Source organism: Ochlerotatus camptorhynchus, unplaced genomic scaffold (genome assembly GCF_037179485.1).
Source record: "Ochlerotatus camptorhynchus isolate MF236.1 unplaced genomic scaffold, CSIRO-AGI_Acam_v1.1 ptg000336l, whole genome shotgun sequence".
In the NCBI taxonomy this organism is placed as follows: Eukaryota; Metazoa; Arthropoda; class Insecta; order Diptera; family Culicidae; genus Ochlerotatus; species Ochlerotatus camptorhynchus.
Genome location: NW_027040824.1, coordinates 3196258 through 3217208, shown reverse-complemented (window position 1 = coordinate 3217208; position 20951 = coordinate 3196258). Strand labels below are relative to the sequence as shown.

General features: G+C 40.2%; 1 protein-coding gene across 1 annotated transcript in view; it reads left to right on the top strand.

Annotated features, from left to right (window-relative positions):
* Positions 1 to 4492: 4492 nt before the first annotated feature.
* f (forked) overlaps positions 4493 to 20951 on the top strand; it is a 470851-nt gene continuing 454392 nt past the window's right edge. The window contains exon 1 of the mRNA XM_065230982.1: positions 4493 to 5365. The gene's annotated coding sequence lies outside the window, so the exon portion shown is untranslated. The remainder of the gene's footprint in view (positions 5366 to 20951) is intronic.

Sequence of the window (20951 nt, the reverse complement as noted above, 5' to 3'; positions counted from 1 at the left end):
CATGAACTGTCACTGCAAACTATGCGAAACATTAGAAATGGGGCTATCATCCTTTTGAAAACAACTTTTTTCGTGCGGACCCAGGCTTGCCTTTGCAAACCAACAACACGATTGGGTAGGGGAGAAAAAAAAGAATACAAAGAAAACAAACCATCCGTCATTGAGCTGGCTCCTCTCTCTCTCGGATAAAAATGATGTTTATTCAACCCAGCGTTATATGAAAAATTTAATAATAATATCAGGCATAACATTTGATAACGGCACAAAAGCATTTGTAAACAAACTTTCTAAGGGACTTTACACGCGAACCAAAGTACGCCTTTGCAAACCAATACCACTTTCGGAAAGGTGATAGCTGCCCCTATCCGATGATGTTGTTGGTTTGCGTGGGCGTACTTTGGTTCGCGTAGAAAGGGCCTTAGATTTTTTTTTATTATAGTCACTTTAACACTCTTGGATCATTCGTGACTTGTCCGGGGGTGAGATTTGAACTCGTGACTTTGGCGTGAGAGGTATGGATGTTAACCACTACGCCGGGTCGCCCCCTAAACTTAGAAAATTTGTTTACAAATGCTTTTGTGCCGTTATCAAATGTTATGCCTGATATGTAGAAAATAATTTAAAATGGATTTGTAACGTTAATAATCGATTGTGAGTTGATATTTTTAAATTTTTATACTTAAAATAAAGTTACGTTATATCGAGGTGGAAGTTACGTTATATCGAGTTACGTTATATCGAGGTTGCTTTATATCGAGGTATGACTGTAGTTAAAAGCTTTCCATGTATTGTTAATTAAATATGAACAAAAGTTTGATTTTCCCATATTAGTTGTAACATAAACTTCAAATAGTTGTTGCAAAATCAGTTTCCAAACCAAACGAGTTCAAATTGTGTACATTAATGGCGTCTCTCTTATTTAAAAAAAATCTATATATATCAGAGTACTTATATAACGATATGTATGTGTTTCGGAATGAAATACATGTTTTTTACAGATGGTGTAATAAAAGATTATTGAAACTAAATATTAAAAAATGTAATCTTATGACGAACAGTAGAAAACTAAACAAACAAAATCTTCGTATTACATTACACAGCAAAAAAATAATTTTGATATCACATCAAAGTGGATGCACTACAATCAAGTCGAAAATTTCATATAATTTTTATGACCACATAAATAAACAAATGCAGTAAAAGCAGCGTAATGTCAGTTCATGCATTGTATTAATGATAATTTTATCCTTTTTAGCAAGTAATATTACACCATATTTTCGACATGATTGTAGTGCATCCACTTTGGCGTGATATCAAAATTATTTTTTTGCTGTGTAGGTAATGAAAATGTTCAAAAATCTGAAAATGTAATAGATTTAGGTGTTATTCTAGAGTTTAATTTGACATTTGTGGACCATTATAACACAATAATACATAGATCAGGCAATATGATTAATTTTATAGAACGTTTCGGTCTCCACTTTAAAGATCCTTATACAATAAAATCACTTTACGTTGCTTAAGTGAGGTCAATATTAGAATATTGTAGCGTTGTTGTGTCACTTTATATGAAAGTTATGACAATTACGTAATCGACACTTGTTCGCAGTAGATCACCATCGGACCAATTACGCTAAATTTGGACTGGTAAATCAGGTGATGATTGATTATAATCATCATTGTGAAATGATTGACTTAAATATGCCCTCAACAGAATTAAAAATTTATTTCAGAACCTTGCGAAGTCATAGAATATAAGTCCTGATATTAATATGTAGTCTACGATTTGATTGATTGACGAATAAATAAATAAATAAATAAATAAATAAGTAAAATCTGATTGTGATTGATTGATAGGGAAGAGCGCTACTTCGTCGTAATCGCCCATTTCCGTTCTATCGAGCAGAAATCATCAATAATATCAATGATTTCACAATGCAAAAAACAATAATACGTTTGTTCCGATGTGTTAGTTCATTAGCTACAACATAAATCCTATTAGAGCGCATTGTATGCATATTTACGCTCATTGTTCTCAAAACGAAAGAAGCGCTCCTAGCGCATCCCCTTTTTCTCCGTTTATCCGTAGGACGAAGAAAATCTAATGGCGTTTCAATGCGTTTGGACGGAATTGAAACGCGTAGGACGAATTTAGAAGCAAGAAGCAGTGTTAGATTTTTAATAATATCTCAACATTGTTTGACTCTTTATCAAATCCAACGGTACGTATGGAAAGGTGGATAAATTTAGAAGTTATCTTTGATGAAAACATTCCATGTTTTGTTCAAACCCTTTCCAAAAAGCGTGGTAAAGTGCGGGATGTCCTTAGTAGGACGGAAATTAGATCAAAAACCCTATGCATGATTGTTTTAAATGCAAAATTTCGTTTTGTTCTAGCAATTTTGAAGTCGTAATTTCGTTTTAAGCTGTCAAGCTATTTTTCTCTGTACTCTTTTGAAAAACTATTTAAAACTTATTTCTGGACTATTTTATTTTGCAAACGTTATTTTAAAGGCAACTGAGCCCAATAACTAAAGCCGATTTTGAATTTGAAATGCCGAATAAGAAAATAAGTGAAATTGATCCAACATTTAAAGCTGCCTATTTTATCCCATCTTCTTCTACACATAAAACAACATAGATGTGGATTAGAAACTAAACCAACAATGATCGCAAATCTACAAAACATTTTTTCCGCAGATCACGAACAACGCCTCAAAATAGTGTGAACGTTGCAGTGAAACTCGAAACAGCATCACATCGAATAACTAGTCTCTAGTTACCTTCTTCATTCAGTCTAACAACAAAGGGAGAAAACTAAGGCTTTAACTTTTATGAAAGAGTGTTCGGTAATCGGTCACAACCTCTTCAGTAAAATCAATTGCCTTGGAAAGATGATTTAAATTGGTTTATTCACGGAACTTACTCATGACACTTCAGCAAATCATTTGAAAATACAATATACACGGATAGAAATCTCCTTATACTTTTGGGCAAATTTCTATAGCTGATTATTCATAAAATGTATAAGTCAACTAATAAACAGACGCCTTGCAAAAAGTTAATGAAGATCATGTGTCAAATGAAATGTATAAGCGGTCACACATACCTTCTATGCATTCAAATAGGACCTATGTGGTTTGTCTTATGGAATGTATAAGGCTGATGTTTTGGCAAAAATGTATAAGTGAAACACATGAATAAAATAATTGATTTTCGTTTCGTGTACAATAATAGACGACGCATACAGCATTGATACCGTCCGGGACCGAAATCCGTACAACTAAGAAATGAATCGAAATCCGTACATCTCAAACCAAACGTCTACTTTTTGTATGTGGTGTTCGAATTTCGTTCCTTGTACCGATTTTGTTCCCCCATGGTAGTAAACTTATGAAAATCAATTTTTCATTTATCATTATGTTTCTCAGGCATTCATATCAGTGAGCCATTCATATCAATTTCCAATATTCTTCTTCTTCTTCTTTCCTTTATTTAACGTCGTTCTCTGTTCCGCAATCTAGTTCCAATCACCGACGGACATCGATTGCCATCCATTGGCGGCAATCGAATGTGCAGCTTCCACACCTGCGTAAGGTATCGCTCCCATTCAGCACACATGGGCCGGGACATTTCCAATATTGCAAGGTGACTCCGCAGCTACCGACAATGTAGGGTAGAGAACTACTTCGGCCTAAGCGCCCATTTTGGGCCTATCGAGCAGAAAACCTCAAATAAATCCATAATTTCAGAGTCAACAAGTCAATTATGCATTTGGTACGATACTTTAGTTAATAAGCTTCCGAACGAAGTCGATGAGAACGCGTGATATGAAGGTTTGCAACAATTATTCCCAAAAACGAAAGAAGCGCTCCGACCGAATCAATTTTTATCTTCATCCTATAGGCCGAAGTGAATTCAATGGCGTTTCAATGCGTTAGGCCGAGTTTAGAATCCGTAGGCCGAGTTTGCCGTCAAGAAGCAGTGTTAGACTTTTGACAATATCTCAACGATTGGTTTCTCTTTATCAAATCTTACGGTACGTACGGAAAGGTAAATAAATTTGGAAGCCATCAGTAATAATAACATTCCGTTTGGTGCTAAACTGCGCTAGATTAAGAAAGACTAAGTACGGGTTGTGCTTAATAGGCCGGAAATGGGGTAGTTAACCCTACTTCGATACTTCCTTCAGATCTCTTATAAGCTTAACAAATTCATCATCAAAAGCTCTGCTCTGCTCTGTTCATTTCCACTGTTTGTAAGGCAAAATGAACACGAAGCACGAAGCTTTCTACTTGGTTGCTAAAGGTCTTGAGCTGCCAACCGGAATCCAGAAGAGAAAGAGCACGACGACCGACGGCGCGAGCGAGGAGAGTTGCATTCGAATCAGTCAGACTTCGCTTTTGTTTACAACTGCACCGCCACGCGCGGCTATTGTGTTCCGTCTCGCGCGATCGTCAACATCGCGTCCTCGTCTCGTTCGAGCTCTTGGCCATTTCTCCGTGCCCGCGGTGCCGGTTCTTTTCGCGTGCATTGTTTTCTTTTCCATTTTCAAGTTCTGTCGGTTCTGCGTCTAAATAAGAGCTATAATCGCTTCGGAAGTGAGATTTTTTGTATATTTTTTCCACCTTTTGCGCTCATCTCGATCACACGCGATTAGGATCATGATCTGTGTTTCGAGTAGTTTTTGTTTCTCTCGACATCAATTGTTTAATTACGTGACGGATGTGAACTTTCGGTGCTACAGCGTCTTCAGTGGTGTTGTTATTATTGCTACTATCATAGCATCGTTGGGGATCGTGTGTGGGTGAATGATTCATCAGAGGAATTCCTTTATCATTTTCACGACTTTTATTCGTGTGATTGCGTGACGATATGGAAGAGTGATGGAATGTGCCTAATGTTTTCCAGTGTGTGATAGTGAAGAAAAGTTCATTGAATCCAAAGAAATATATACCTGCGGGTTGGAAAGAAGATCCATTCATAGCCACATTAGGGCTACTGACTGGCCTGGTTGATGTGCAGTGTAAACGATTTGGGCATTTTCCCATTATTGTGATACTGTTATGCCTTGGAAAATAATACCAGCAGAATCGTAGAAAATTACCGAAAATCAAGTGTGACGAAAGTTTGTTCTTTCTCTGCTGAGTGTGTGAAAGGAAATAATAAGAAAATCTGCAAGACGTGCTTACATTGTAGTGGTATCCGGAGAAAATCGATCACAACCCCTGGAATAAGTTCGCGGATGCCGAGCGGAGATTGATCAGCTTTTTGTGGATTCTAACCATCGATCTAACCAACAGACCAACAGTGCACCGGCCGGGGAAATCAAAATCGAAAACAAATTAGGTGTGACAAAAGACTGGTAAGCTGTGGGGTATTCGTGTTCAGTGTGGTGGTCTTATTTTAAAATTTGATTGTGTTGCTTTATTGGCATCGGTGTGATTCGATGTGGTTTTGACCAACAAATCGATTTATTTTGGCAAAACTGGTTTATCCATGTTTACAGCTGCCAATAAATGGAACGCTGAAGAAAGTCAGACCTGCTATAGCACATGTTTCTTATTATGAAACTGTTTCAGTGCATAGTGTCTGGGAATTTAATTAATTGAAATTCGAATTAACGATGAATATATGTAAGGAGCGTCCACATTTCACGTGAACAGTTTTGAGAGGTTCTAGACCCTTCCGTGGACATTCACCAACCCCCTCCCCCTTTACTGCCCTTAATGCAATCCAGAAATGCAAAATTCATGAAAATAATGCTGTTTCTCACAATGGTTAGGTTCCCGAGCAAAGCTGGAGACCAAATTGAAATCAAAATTTGCTGTTATGATGTACCTCTTTTTGATCTCGTTTTGTGAGGATTAACGGTTAACACAGTAAAAATTTGAGTTACATTTTACACTGCTCAGCCAAACGCATTCATAATATTCAAGTGGTAAGGGGTCTGCACACTTAGAAATAACTAATTTTACATGAGACGCAGTCTATATTGGACGTAAATCATGGAACGTAAACAAACATTTCATGTAAAATTAAGTGTTCTCAAACCGCAACATAAACAGCTCGACGAAGAGTACGTTTGATTGAATTGATTTTCTCGTTTCTTAAAACTGATTCTTATGTAAAAAGGGCCGCTTACATGTGTCGGTCTCAGGGAACCGAAATTTACACGACATTTTCGTAGTGTGTGGGGTAAATGGTTAGCATTCATGCTTCTCACGCTGAAAGATTTGAGTTCAAATCTCACCCCGGACATGTCACGAATGATCGAAAATGTGTTAAACAATACAAACTAACAAGGGGCTGTTCATAAACTACGTAGACAATTTAGGGGGGGGGAGTTGAAAATTATCCACGGCCCGTACAAGCTTTAAATTTTTTGTATGGACAATTGTCTACGCAGGGGGAGGGGGGTCAAGAATCCCAAAAAATCTGTCTACGTAGTTTATGAACAGCCCCCAATTATCTAGTCTAGTAGTAGAGTCTGTGTCTAGGGGCACGACCGGACGGTTGACGTGGAACCGCAATTGCCAGCAGAGACCCCAGTGGTTGTTCCCGGTAGAGTGGCCAGTTGACTTAAACATCTCCCTCCTTAAATCCTTTGGTAGGAGCTAAACCACTGCGGCAGCCTTCTGACACGAAAAGATCGATGAGGGCCTTGAATCACCGACGAAGTCTCGACTGCTGACTGGAAACCGATCGATGCAGTCGTTGATGATGATGTTAGTTGCATTTTAGCCATTGACTAGTTCTTCACTTTGCAGGAAAAATATCAGAGGTATAAGGCCTGCCTTTAGAAAAAAAAAAACACAGTTGGAATTTACAGAGTTTTGGTTGGCCGACATTGAAAATTTGGGAAACACAGAAGAACAAACTAGACCATTGACATTGAGTTAACTAATTGACTAATCTGAACACGGCAGAGCTCCACCGTGGAAGGCGGTGTCCTCGTCCAGTAGAGATGCCCCGACGGCCAAAAGAAAGGAATCAAACATTGAAAAACAATCCAGCGTTCTTCAGGAAGGAGATTAGGGTAGCCAGGATCGAAGGTTCGTCGCCCAGTATGTCGCCGATATTCTCCGAAAGGCCGTAGTGTTGCCGCACGAGCACGTGCTTTGGACACACGCAGAGGATATGCTCGACGGTGGCTGGAATATTACAGACGACGCAGGTCTTGCGGAAAACTCCTGCGCCGAAATCGTGTGAGAGCCGGGTGTGACCTGTGCGAAGCCTGAAGATGACTCGTTGCTCCTTCAGGCTCCCAAGGTCCTTCCAAGGACGCGTGGTCTCCTTGATTTTCCATAGCGGTGCTTGGTTTGCCAACCATTCTTCTTGCCACCTAGCCTGCCTGGAAGTTTCGACACATCGCTTGATGTCCGGAAGAGTGAACTTCATCGGTGTACCTGGCACCAGATGGTCCCGCCCGGCTAGTCTGTCAGCGTCAGAGTTGGGGCCCATGCATTGCTTGTCACAAAATCTTAGACCCCCTCCCCCCTCTAAAGCGTGACATAATATATGCATCAACCCTTGCCAGTGATACTACAATGCACGGAACCCAAGCGAATTCTGTGTTGGGGGGCATGTCTGATGATCTCCTGAATCCACGGATGAGTGGGCATGTTGGACCGTGTAACAATCTCCGATTAAGACTGGATAATTGTTGGATCTTGACCTAATGTCGTTAAGATATCGGCAAACATAGCCAATTTACCGTGCTAATTATAGGCATCGATATTGCGGAAGAGAACAGTGGTTCAAAGTGTAGTACCACACTGCTCTCGCTCAAACTTTTACTCAGGCCGGCTAGCCACTCACAAATTGAAAGGTGCACTAGCATCCGATGGACTAAATGCAAAGTGAATTCAATTTCATTAAGGAAAGATTCAATTAGCAATGTAGCTCGAACAGCCGACGTCGCACTGTTACGCGACGTTTGTCGCACGGCTAGAATCCGTCCTACCGTATTGACGCTCTCTCTTTCTTTCTCAACTTGCACGTCACAGCCTTCGAAGGGCACTTTCAAGCACTGACTGTCACACTTGGCGGCTTTGACTTATTGTTGGTTCAGGTCTCAAAGGTACATACGAAGATGGACCAATTTGCAGGTTTAGCGTCTACGTCTCGATCGAAGAAGTGTAGTTGAAGAAGTGAGTCGTCGCACTTTTGACGAATTTGACCTCTTGTTCGATGGTCTGGAACGTGCCTTTCTGGAGTCCTTAAAATTTTAATGTCCGAAGCTTATAACATTTCCTATCGGTTGCTTTAGTGACATAGTGCGACAAGAAGAGTTGATGATTGGTGATCTAGTTTTTATTGATCTCGAAGTATAGGGTAATTTCGATGATTGTTGGCGCATTTCGTCGGTAAAATCTCGAATATGTAACAACCGGAGAGCAGAAATTACGCTATGTAAATCAGTGAGGATTAGGACTCCGACCGGTGTGATTGCTGCTTCGAAAATCGCCGCTGCTTTTGCAGAAAAAAACAGAGCATTGTGGTGGTAGGCTCAAGCTCGTTGGCGAGAGTTTTCCCGCAATGCCTATCCCTAATCCGTTGTGCGATTTGGACCCGTCCGTAAAACGGTGCGTATGCCTGGGATACCCGGAGTTTAGCATCTTCGCGACGGAATGTCTCAGCGCCGCCGAGTTGTCTCCTGCCCTAAACTGGCCCTTAATTCGGCTTTCGATGTTTAACGGTCTCGATTGTCCACTTTTTCCTTCCAGCCAGTCGCTCTTGGCTATTTGGGGGAGGTCGGTATTGGCTGCTGTACGGAGGATTCTGTTCCCCTCCTCGAGGAGATAGATCCATACATCAGCTCTGCTGGTGATCTGCCATTTGGTGCATTTGGGTTTGATTGCGAATGTTGTCAAGTTCTGAATTCCGTTTTCGATGCAGAATTCTTTGAACTCAATAGGTACTCAGTAAATTGTCTACCATTATCCGACACAACGACCTTTGGCATTCTCTTGTTGACGAACACGCTACGAAGCAGGTTGATGGTGGCTCTAGCGGTAATGGGCTTGGTAGGGAAAATCTCCGGCCAATTACTTTATGCATCCACGATGGCCAGATAGAACTAACCCTCACTCCCACCACCGTAATCGACGTGAACTCTCTACCAGGGAACTGTAGTTTTTGGCCATAGTTATGGTGCTGCTTTTGCTGCATATAAACAACCGCCTCAGGCGCTAACGTAGCTGACAATTTCCTCATTGAGACCAGGCCAATATACAAAACTCCTCGCGATCGGTTTCATCCGCTGTACTCCTTTGTGGAGTTGATTCTAGCACCGCTTCCTGTACAGTGCTGGGATAAACAATTTTTAGCTGAACATGATGCAGCCTTTGACTGTTGATAGTGATTCTTGACGGTCGTAGTAGCGTAGTATGTTTATCCCAATCCTTGTTCTCCGACAAAGCGGTACACTTTTCGAAGCACGGTATCCGAACTTGTTATTGCTCGCTCCACCGTACGGAAACTTAGGGGTAGACGGCTAACCGTACTGTTGGCTACGGATCTCAGGTCTTCCTCCAGGGTAGTGCACGTCACGATGAAATCTTCTTCGGGTTTGACATGCTGGTCAAAAAGACATGACAGAACATCAGCATTACCAAACTTGTCCGTTGCGACATATTCAATCGAAAAGTAGTAGGAAAGTAGAATGAGGGCCCAGCGTCCGGCTGAAGTAAGTGCCCGTGAAGCATGCAACCTTCATCTTACCATCGGGGTACTTGTGGATGATCGTAGCCCCAATTCCGACCGTCGACGCTTCAGCTTAAGTCTGGAACGCGCAAAAATTGGTCAACTTCAAATTGGTGTATTTCTATTAAAAATTCGTTAAAAAACCTGAAATGCTGCATTTGGAAGTTGAGTGTATATACAATGGTTGCTATGATGAGTTTTCACCGTTTGCTCTCCAGTTTTTAAAATGACGTCCAAGCAAGAGGAGTAGCGTGTCAAAATTTTGCTCGTGCAGCAAGCCAAGTTGGCAAAATTGCTGGATGTGGCCAAATCGACCGTGACAAACGTTTTAAAAGTGTTCAAAAAGCGTCTGTCGACCGCCAAGAAGCCTGGAAGCGGCGGCAATCGTAATTCGGACGTGGCAGCAACGACGAAGAAGGTGGCGGTGAAATATAAGCGGAATCCTAACCTCTCCGTCCGGGACGTCGTTGGGAAGCTCAATGTCTCCCATATACTACTGTGCAGTGGGCCAAGAAACGAGCCGGGTTGTTGACGTTTAAGAAGGTGAAGGTGGCGAACCGAGATTACAAACATAACACGTCGGCAAAGCAGCGGTCCCGAAAGCTGTATACGAATCTGCTCACAAAGTTCGACTGTGTCGTCATGGACGACTAAACTTATGTGAAGGCGGATTTCAAGCAGCTTCCGGGACAGGAGTTTTATTCCGCATCAGGAAAAGGGAAGGTGGCTGAAATTTTCAAAACCATTAAACTATCGAAGTTCCCGAAAAAATATCTCGTTAGGTAGACCATATGCAGGTGTGGTCTAAAAAGAGATCTACATCCCAGAGTGCCCAACGGCGCCGGTGGTGTAGTGGTAAGCGTGATTACCTCTTCTCACCCCAGCAGGCCTGGGTTCAATCCCAGTCGGCACCGCCGGGATGTTCTGAGGCATAACATCTCTGATAACGCCTTCCTTCGGATGGGAAGTAAAGCCGTTGGTCCCCGGTTCATGAGTTGATGGGTCGATAGGTAGGGTCCAGGTGTGGGAGCTGCTTTCCTGGCACGTCGGCAGCATTGGTGCTCAGCACGGAAAACAAGATCGACGGAAAAAACAAACCAAAGGAAAAAAAAAAATCCTAGGGTGCCTGGAAAAGCGGCTGCTGCCATTCCTAAAGCAACATAATAGACCTGTGCTATTCTGGCCGGACTTGGCGAGCTGCCATTATGGGAAAAAGGCAATCTAGTGGTACGATGCAAACAACGTGGTTGTGGTACCCAAAGACCACAACCCTCCCAACAGTCAAGAGCTCCGCCCTATCGTACGGTATTGGGCCTTGGTCAAACGGAATCTCAAAAAAACTAATGAATCCATGGCAAACGAGCAGCAGTTTTAATCTAACTGGCGTTCGGCGGCGAATAAGGTCGATGAGACCACTGTGCAAAATTTAGTGTTAGAGGTTAAACGGAAGGCACGGCAGTTAGGATTTGGCAAACCAAAAGAATGAACAAACATTTTTTCCTTTAAATATATGATATGATTTGAGGTATGAATTTTGACTGAAAGAAACGATTTTTTGTCGACCAATTTTTGCGCGTTGCAGTCTTTAGGGGAAATGGATGTAATGTCGGCCCAAATGCCCCTAATGTCAGCCCATACATAAATTCAGCAATCGACTAAATTTTCAATATCGACCAAAAATATCCATTAGTACCGTCCCAGTGACGCGTTCATCTAGATGAAATTTATAAATATCAGATCTAGATAAAATTGATAAATATCAGATCAGCGATGGGCCTAATCTTAGATCCATAGGCCAATATTAGAGCCATTTCCTCTATACCCCTGGTTTCCGGAATGTGTCTTTAATAGCTAAAAAGACTGAATTTGCATTTGACAGCTCTCGTCTGCTCGATTGAACTTACTTGGAAACATGAGCCTCTTCAATTAATTCCATTTTGGTCCTTGGCACATTTTCCACCAATGAAATATATTGTTTCTGATTTCTTATGGGTCTTAAAGTTTAACATGCTTGCTTTATTTTCCAATATGGTGCAGTTAGCAGTAAATACTTTTTGGTAAAATTTAGAAGCATAATAAAACCTTTACATCGTCAGCTTATTAAAAATTATTTCGGCGGCGGTATCATCGGTGGCGGCGACTTGTAACAACGTGTCGTCAGTGGGGGCGAATAGGTTTAACTTCTTAAGCACCTTACCGAAGGTGGGAGAGCTTAATCTCATGCTGTAGGCCAGCATGAGAGACCAAGAGAGTGTCGCAGTGATAGGATCACACATTATGGTGGGTTTTGCCACAATAGTTCACGCTTAAATTGGACGATACTACACAGAAAAAAAATCTGAATGTTATGGACGGTGTAAACATCCATGCATGTAAACTTCCTTTTAACGTAAACTAGTAACTTGGGGGCCATTCAATATTTACGTAAGCATGATTTCCAATATTTCAGACCCCACCTCCCCCCCTTGTAAGACATTGTAAGATTTTTCAATACCACCCCTCCCCCCCTGTAAGATCTTACCAACTTTGTTTTTTTCTTATATCGGTATTTCGAAAGAATCGGCTTTTTTGGTGATCAAAACAACACTTTTTTTTATTTAAACAACCATTTAAAAGGCAAAAAGAACTTCACAGATCAACAGGTTAAAACTAAACAGTATCAGGTTAAAACCAATCAAAAACAAAATGATTATTACTCGTCAGTAAATTCATTCTTCGCAAACACGCGTGCTGGATGAATTTCAGCATCGCCTAATCCTTCAGGAAATTCGGTAATCTCAGATGTCGCTCCCCCATCAATATCGTTAACATCAATCCACTCCACGTCTTGAGCTCCAGTTTTCTCGTCCTGAAGCAAGCACAATACTTCATTTCCTCGTCTGCCTTTAATTCGAGTTAATCGTTCCTTCGTATTTTTCGTTTTACGAACTTTGCCATGGAGTGCCTTTGAATGAATATCCATACTTTTCTTAGACGCATAATACAACCCACATGTCGCAAAGATTCGTCCAGGTAGTTCAGCTGTGATGGATCGACAAAACATATCTTAAGGCATCATGTCCGTTTGAGGAGGCATAGGGCGAGGAATATCTAGAGATATATTCTGAAATAGTGGTAAGAAAAGATCCGTCTTCTTAACTTCGTTCAAATCAGGAACTTTTAGGCCATCAGATGTTTGTCGTAACGGACATGGTGGAGGCAGGAATCGTTTAGGGAGGATATTCAAGATATTACTACGCATCGGTTTGCAGCACGATGGGTCAATGCACTTAACAATTTGTAGAGCATATTGTGATTTGCGGACATGTACACTAGACTGATGCAAAATTTGAAAATTTCGCTCCACAATGTTCAAACGGTTTCAAATCGGGCCCTGATTAGCCTCCGAAAGTTTAAACTCATTTGATAAGAAACTGACTTGGCACAAACCATTTTAAGTTTATTTGGAAATTACTATGGGAAAACAAAACTTTTTGTTCATTGTCTTCTAGCCTTTTTACATATTGTACTGTTAACAAATTCTATTGCTATTCTTATGGGAATTTTTAACAGCTACAACTTTACTGAACATAGTTTTTCAGCCAAACATCAAATTAAATAGTTATTAATTGTTTAAGAGATTGATAATCTTATGGCAAGATTAAACAACTGTATTATGTGCAACACTGTATTCTGCAGTGTGACATAGTAGCCATGATTTTTGTCCTCTATTCTACACGCCTAAACACCAATGTTGCCTGCTGAACAGTTGATTGAGCATAATCATAAGACATCAGTGACTTGAATCATTAATAACTTTTGTTCCTTACATTTGTCTTCAACAAAGTTGTAGCTGAGAAAATTTTCAATAAGCTCAGCTATTATTTTCTTAAATAGAGTGAACTGGTGAATTTTGAGATAGATTAGAACCGAAATTATGGTTTCTCCATAGTAATTCTCATATAAACTTCTAATGGTTTGTGCCAAGTCAGTTTCTCACTAAATGAGTTCAAATTTTAAGAGCCTAATCAGGGCCCAATTTGGAACCGTTTGAGTACTGTGGAGCAAAAATTTCAAATTTTGCATCAGTCTAATGTACACTTTACCATTGTGGATCAGGTTGTGATGGCAAGGCTGGTTCACTATTTCCTTCCTTGTATTCCGCGACGACCTCATAACCATCAATAACTAAAGAGCTCCATACACTTGAAAGAACGTCTCCTGCAGCTTTGAAGTTTTTCAACTCAAGATCAGCGTCTTGAGTCACACCCTTTCCGTTAAGGTGGGTTCCGTATGCGTCACTTGGTAGAATTAACCCAGCCAACTGAGCGCTCAAAGGGGCCATCCGTCGTTCAACTCGATTAAACGCACTTCTACCGGGAGCATTCGTCACCACAAACATCGCATCAAGATCGTGGTCTAGGAAATGTTTAATAGCGAAAAGAATCACCTTTGGATACTTATAATTGAAAAGATCACTTCAATATTTTCATCAACATATTAAATATTGAACAAACCCACCTGGGATTCTCGTCCGGTCCTCCGTCCACTGAAACAACCACAACAGGTTTCACCAAACCAGCACTATTCTTGACATGCTGTTTAAAAACGTCCATCTCAAGAAGTGTATTGAAATCTTTGGAATGCGTGTTAGCATTTGATGCTGAGTGTTTTTGGCTTTTAACTGCAATATACGTTGGTCCTGAATAGGAGATTGCATCAGGTGAACCAAGACCCTGCTCTTTAACAACCATGGTACTATATACCGATGGAGTTAATTTATGCTTAGGCGCTATAGCCCAATCGTGATCTGGCAGTTTAACTCGATATTCCAAGTGCATCATGAGCAGCGCTTGTTTATTCGCTACAGTGAGACCTATCGGAACTTTCGCTTTATCATCTTGACTCAAGAATATAACTTGGTCGGGTCCCAAAATAGATGCTAGAGATTCAACACCACGTATAGTAGACGTGCAAAAAACTCCATCAACGTGGCATCGGTTTGAGCTAAATACGACAAACACAACAAGAAACGATCCTGTGCTCAAGTTATTAAGGCTGTGTTCCATCTGGTGAATTTTTACTTAAATTTGACGGATGGAAAATTTTCACATAAACCTGCTATTCCAGCAGACTTATTTCTGACAGACAAGGAATCAATTTGACAGATGCTTTCTCGATAATCGGCTGATGTACAACAGAGGGATTTTCGAACATCTTAATTTATTTTCGAAGTGTCAAATCTAAGTGAAAATTTTCCAAATGGAACACAGCCTTAGTATTTTTTTATTTGTTCAATCGGTAGATAAAAGATGTACCGAGAACTTATTGGAGGGATTTATGGCTAATTGATATCATCTCGATCAACTATGAAATGTTGCATAACATTGATGCAAAATTGTGCAATCCGTTTTTGTGTGTGCATTTATTTTTAGCGTTTTGAAGTTGAATCGCTGAGGAAATCTCATTACGACAAAAAAATTTCAAGAGTACAGGTATCAGCTCTCACAAATCTTATAACAAAGAAACTGGAACTTCACGTTTGTTGCAGTCCAAACACAAGGAGTTTCAATTTCATGAGTGATGTCACAACCGTCGAAGATTTATGTCCTAGAAATCTTGAAGTGATAGGGAATATCAGTCATGACGGTCATTGTTGGACGCTTCAATGAATCACCTGAAGAAAGCCTTACTCATATCTGATTGTAATTTAGGAACCAAATGAAATAGAATATGTATTCGCATTTTTATGAGGTCCTGAATTTAACCAAGTTTTACTAAGTAGGAAATCCAAAATATGTACATAGGACCGAAATCATAGGTTACTTCTACTGTATTTTAAATCAATATCTAGAAAAAATGCGAGAATTTCACTACACAGCTTAACGTAGTCTACGTCAACCCTGCGGTCGTGTCTTGTACACAACCCCACCATTTTTGGTATCGTAAGAAATTTGACAACCCTCCTCTCCCCCCTAAATGCTTACGTAATTATTGAATGGTCCCTTGCAAGAAATTTTGCTTACAAAGATGGACGGTTGCATACAATTTAAGGAATATATCATGACATGTCTCAAATTTACGTGATTTATAATATATGCCGCTCCATTTATGTGCATCACACTGACATAAATTTACACTATTTGTCTGAACTGTGTAGTTCCACTTAATAATGTACATGTAGGTAGCTCTTTCCAAAATACTTTAGGGAAAACGACTAAAAAGTGCTCTTTTCGATTGCGTGACATTCTTTCATTGTTTTTCATGAATTAATTGCCATTGAATAAGTAACCCAAAATACCTACATTGCAGTTGGTACACCCAACCGGGGGATGTAAGATTCGCTTACAATTATGAGGGATTCATCATCGGAGGATGTTAGTGGAGACCGCATGTACGGAGGATGCGATATACCGAGCTGCGGTCCAAAAATAAAAAAAGATTAAAAATCATTGCATCGTCTGCAAGGTCAACTTATAACATTCGTTGCGATGTTCATGAACAGAGGATGATAGGAAGTGGAACTAACATTCATTGTAATGAATTTTTGGTTTGCGTGTATCATAAATAATATATGTAGTTATTTCAGAACTATTTAAATCAAATATGAATACTGACCATGGCTTGGTTTAGATAATAGATTCCTTCTAGAGTCAAACTGCAGACAGTTCATTCCATTTCAACCGGTATGTAAGCAAACCTCTACGGCTTTTTTTACTCAACCTTTACGCTACCCTATGAATAGTGTTGATAAGATTTAAGTAAAATATATATATTTTTATGTAATCTTATTCTTATACATAATAACCCCGTGTAGTAACTCCAATGCACTCTTCATAAATCATCACAAAATAACTTAAATACCAGCTTATCGATTTTGATTAGAGTGCGATAGAATTCTGATTCTCATGACTTACACGACTATATTGTTGACTAGTATACCATATATGAACGACTGAAATGAGAAATAAACATTCACCTTGAAAGCGTTCTACCCTAACACTCATGGCACAGACACACAGACGTAACTCTTTGAAAAACTTGTTCTTGAAAACATAGTATCTCAAAACATATAACCTCAGTAACGACATCTCTCTGGCTTCTCGCGGAAAACAAGCTTGCTCGCTAACTCGTAAACAATATTGCATAACAGTTCTATAGAATGTATAGAAACATCAAAGTGATCTGATGCCAGCGCTGCGGCGAGTAGTTCGCGGAACTGATAATATTCAAATCAACCGTTAAATGCATGAACGAAGATACACAATGAAGGGTTACGTCTGTTTGTCTGTGCTCATGGTATCGAACCTTAAGCATGTTTGTTCTATGAAAGTGCTTGCTGCTGATGTTCTTATTTTATTTTGTTTTGATTCTCTCAATGTTCTTCTTGGTTGGTGTTTAGAGCACATTTCATGAAACATGTGTACCAACTGCAGAGATACATGAGCATTTGAAAAAAAGCATAAACTCTTCGCTGGAATAAAAGCCCATTATTTCACCCCAGCATAATCATCACAGTAGTGATAACAATCTTCAACTGTTCCGTTTTGCACAGGAAAACAAAATGGGTTGGGTTTGCCATCAGCAGTCTAAATAAACACAAATGTGTGCTGACGACAGCTATAAATCATGTGACTGCTGGGCTGTTGTACTGCCGTTTACTAACCGTTAAAATTATTGTATGCTGTGAAATAAGCCACTCGTAGAAGCATGCCTCGATGTTTACAGAAACTAACTGTCGCTAGTTGCGCAAAAGAAAACCTGTCTACAATGTACGAATCCAAAATATAGCTTAAATTTAGATTTAGCGAAATAAAGTTGGTCCGGATTTTACTTGAGCTACCGCACTAATCCGATCAAAACCGCAAACAATTTCACTTAACCGCAAAACCATTCTCACTTTTACTCAAAATCATTTCCCTCGGAGCAGTTGAAAAAATAAAACAGAAACACATTGAACTTGGAAAGATTTTCCGATCTCTTGAAAACCGCCTTCCACCCACCTCAACTACAATAGCAATAGCGGTAAAGCCCAGACAGCCCAGCCAGTTGGTACCTACGATTTGACAAGCAGTAATTGTGGAGTGCCTACATACTACAACTACGAACCATACAGTTCCATCCGGCCCACATTGATTCACGGCTTGGGTTTTCGTGTTGTGCCTTCCCAGTTGCCGCCCGTTGCCAATTCCAGGCCACCTGCCAATCGCCGCTCCATGGTTTACAGCCGATCATTGGAATTAATTGGAGTATGAATTCTGGCCTAAGTGTATTAAGGCATAAAATTGAAGCATAAACAAGAAAACTCGGTGATCGGAAATTGGATGATTGATGTAGCTAATGCCTGCTGACGTTTGTTGTTATTATTGTAGCCGCCTTCGGTTTGGTTGGGTTCGTTTTGAATCCGAGGAGATTAAACGAAACCTTTTGCGCTGCGCTGAGAGTAAAATGAAAGACTTAGATAATTGCTCAATGGGTTTATGTTAATTCGGGCTAAAATTGAAATTACTGTTTTCGTGTTGTGATGGGAATCATTCGTACTTTGTGAAATGATAATTTAGAGAGGGTTAACAGATGATGATTATGTTGGCTTGTTGCAGGCTGATCAATGCTAATAGACGGTCTGAGATGATAGGAACAGAAATGTAATGAAGATGTGGTATCATACTGGCAATTTATGTTTTTATTTATACTCCATCTAGGGCGTACCAGGTTTCGAACAAGGGGGGGTTCGAAATTTTTGTTAACTATGGAGGAATTCCAATAGGCGAACGCCTTTTGACCAAACGCTTTAATGTTGCTAAATCAGGGCCCCGCTTTGTCTACGCCTATGTACCTGATGCTCAAAAACGGTTGTGAAACTATGGTTTTGGATAAAACTTTCTTAAAATATCAAAGAAGGATTCATTATAGCAAGCAGTGTTGAGAAAATATTTAAAAAAAAAAATCAAATATATCCAATTCTCAAGATCACGCTTGATTTTCTTAGACGAATATAAACAAGCATTCAACTGCGGATGAAATTACAAGCCGTGATATTGTAGCTACGAATATCAAGCTAACAAAACTCACCAGCTACAATTCGAACCAAACCGTGATGAATTCAAGTTTCATGATTTTCGATTTACATTCGAACGCGACCCGAAACTACCGTCACTGCTGGCAGTAGTAGCTTTGTGTCTGCCATCGGTGAATAGTACACGGAGATGAAACACTACCCAAAATTAAGTACTTTCCCCTCAATTCCCGGGCTCAGCCTAATAACCTAAATTTGGGTAAATCGCATATAGTAGTTTTCATTTAACACAAGGAAAAATATACTTAATCTTAAGTATATTTTTTTTTTCCTTTATTTAACGTCGGTCTCTGTTCCGCAATCTAGTGCCAATCACCGACGGACATCGTATTCCATCCATTGACGGCAACCGAATGTGCAGGAAGGCAGCTTCCACACCTGCGTAGGATATTGCACCCACTCAACACACATGGTCGGGACCAACGGCTTACTTCCCTTCCGAAGGAAGGCGTGACCAGAGATTTTTATGCCTCAGAAAAATCCCACCGACCTCGGCTGGGGATTGAACCCAGACCCATTGGGGTGTTAGAAAGCAGTCACGCTTACCACTACACCACCGGAGCCGGCTTCAGTATATTTGACCCAAAAGTAAGTTTAATTCGCGTTAATTTGAGAATATGCAATTTACTCAAAAGTAACTTATTGGGCTGAAATATATCGTTGGATCGAATCTCTCGTTCCTTTTTGACAAAAATAACGAGTGCAAGTGAGAGGCTCAACTCAAAATTAGGTAAAAAGAACTCACACGTGAGAAGAGAGATAGCAAACTATACTTTCTCTTTCTAAGAAAGTGTGCATTTGTACTAGCTTGATTCTTGCATGTTGTGAATAGACTCGCAATATCAATGGAGCTTGTAAAATTAATATCAAGCTTGGATACACTGCTCCAATATCTCGCCTGATATTGAGAGCGCATGACTATCGTTTGATTGATGATTTTACCAACATTATTAACTATTAGCTAGATTTAGAACTTTTTTGAGAAGGGTCACCTATTTGCAGTACCCACGGTGGTATGGCTGAATAAAATGTGAAAGCGCTGTCGAAGCTGGGAGATACAGGGGGAGGAGCACGGAGGGGCAATGATTTTTATACTTTCTCTCAAACTCCAAAGGCCCACGTTGCTGATCCGTTGCAGCAAATTTTACAGTTAGACAATTAATTTTGCTGTCACTTCGTCACAACGAAATATTCTTGACCAGGAAGTTGACGGACGTCGGCATTGACGTAAGTTTCGTCATCCATCACGATGCAACACGATTTGGTGAGCAACTTCGTGTAAAGATTCCGGGCGCGGGTTTTCGCAGTGATGTTTTGCTTATCATCCCAGTTTGGGGCTTTATGAAATTTTTAAACATGTAACCAAGCACGCTTCTTGGGTTTCTGCACAAAACCGACTGACACCTTGAACTTTTTAGTAACATCTCGAATTGACATGTTTGGACGGTTCTTGAACTGTTGCGCCACTTTCTTGGCCATTTTACTGTCCATTGGACCACTTTTACGACCACTCCCTTCCTTCTTTCGGGCGCTCAGACTTCCCTTGAAGGTTTTTATCTTACGAGACACAGTTGTATTAGCAATTCCAAGCTTTTTAGCGATCCATCGGAGGGACGCTACTGGATTTTGATTGTAAGCGCACAAAATTATTGCATGGACAATTTCTTGTTTCGACGAAATCACTGGAACTACTGTATGAGTAACTATGAAACTTGACTGATGTTAACAATACACTATGAATAAGATTTACTCAAATTTTCAGGTTTTCTACTCATACGGTTCAAAAGTTACAGAAGATTTTCGGTGTGCCATTTTTATCGAATACACCTTTTAGGATAGAGACGAACCCCCAGTGATGGAAATCAAGCGAGCAGGATTCGATTTCCAGTTTGTCGTAAACTGTACAGATCGTGATATGTACAAACTACGACCAACAATTAGTTCTCTTCCACCATTTTCAGGGTTATACGTTATTGCATAGGCAACTCACAGATAACAAATACATTGTTAGACTGAGTCAAGCTCAGAGAAGTGAGTTACCTTTTTCGCTCATATTATCCACAAATCGCAACATGTGCTTATTTCACGAGACGAGAGTGAGTGTCGCTCTGTGAGTTGCATTCTTTGGCAGTTTGAGGTTACAGAGCAATAGCAAATTTGTTTATTCCCAGGTTGGAACCAGTTCCAA